Source organism: Lepus europaeus, chromosome 6, assembly GCF_033115175.1.
Source record: "Lepus europaeus isolate LE1 chromosome 6, mLepTim1.pri, whole genome shotgun sequence".
NCBI lineage: Eukaryota > Metazoa > Chordata > Mammalia > Lagomorpha > Leporidae > Lepus > Lepus europaeus.
Genome location: NC_084832.1, coordinates 104,863,564 through 104,865,125, shown reverse-complemented (window position 1 = coordinate 104,865,125; position 1,562 = coordinate 104,863,564).

The following is a 1,562-nucleotide window of genomic DNA, read 5'->3' as shown; positions in this document are numbered from 1 at the left end:
GCACTCTGTACTAGAAGATAATAATGTATAATTATACTAAAAATCCATGCACTGTATTTAGGTTTAAGAAAGAACAGTAGGTTTCAGGCAAGAATTTTCGACAGTAAGCACTAGAGGGCAGTAGCTGGTTAACAAGGACAGCAATGATGAGAAATGCAGGAAGGGGCTGGAACAGACTCCTCTTTCCTCCTCACCTCCTCCATTCCCTCCACCCCCCTGGTACCTCTCCCCTCCCCACTGGTTTATAGTTAAGCTCCTCAAGCACATTAAGAGGGAAGCTGGTCTATTGAAAATACTACTTTTATAAATTTTCCAACTTAACAGCTTGATGCAAATCCCCCAAGAGGTTTACAAAAGCTTTAAGTAGGTTGAGTAATAAAAACCTTGAGTCTTTTAATTTAATTCATATTTATTGAACATCTACATGTACATCAGAATCAGTTAGAAACTAGGTGCCTTGAAATTTAAGAAATTTATTTCTCAGGGCCACTGTTGTGGCATAGCGTATAAAGCTGCCACCTGTGACACCGGCATCACAACCCAAATAGGCTCCAGCTCCTGTCCTGGCTACTCCACTTCTGATCCAGCTGATGCACCTGGGAAAGCAGCAGAAGATGGCCCAAGTGCTTGGGCCCCTGCTACTCAAGTGGGAGACTGGGATGAAACTCTTGGCTCCTGGCTTCAGCTGGTCCAGCCCCAGCTGTTGCAGCCATCTGGGGAGTGAACCAGTGGATGGAAGACCTCTCTCTCTCTCTCTCTCTCTCTCTCTCTCTCTCTAACTCTAACTCTGCACTTCAAATAAGTCTTTAAAAAATAAAATTCTCTTTTTGTTCATGGATTGGGCTGGTGGAAAGAAGGTGTTTTGTGGGTGTTTATAAAAGCCGTCTCTGGGATCTCATAGTTCTCTGTGCACCTTGCTGCTGTCTTTCTCATGATGGAGACACTTTCTGGGGAGACTAGACAGGAAGTTGTGGCATTCGGCAGACAGGAGGAGAGAAGCCATGGGACCAAATTCTGGCGACCTTGTGGGGCTGTAGGTTGAAGGGCAACAACTGGGCTTGAGACCTCCTAAGATGTGAAGAGCAGTCTTCTTTTTTCCTCCTTCCCTCCCTTTCTCCTCCCTCTCTGTTTTGTTTTGTTTTTTAATATTTATTTGAGAAGTAGAGTTACAGACAGAAGGAGAGAGAGGTCTTCCATCTACTGGTTCACTCCCTAAATGGCCCCAACAGCTGGAGCTGGGCCAATCCGGAGCCAGGAGCTTCTTCTGGGTCTCCCACAAGGGCAAAAGGGCCTAAGCTCTTGGGCCATCTTGCACTGCTTTCCCAGGCCATAGCAGAGAGCTGGATTGGAAGGAGCAGCTGGGACACAAACCGGTGCTCATATGGGATGCTGGAGCCACAGGCAGAGGATTAGCCCATGATGCCACAGCGCCTGCCCCGGAGCAGCTCTTCACGCACAGCTCTCCATCTGTGGGTGAGGCTGCTGCAAGAGCAATTGAGGAGAACAGGACAGTGCCGTTGAGTTAGCTTTAACAGTGACCAGCCTAGCCAACCTCCCAACTA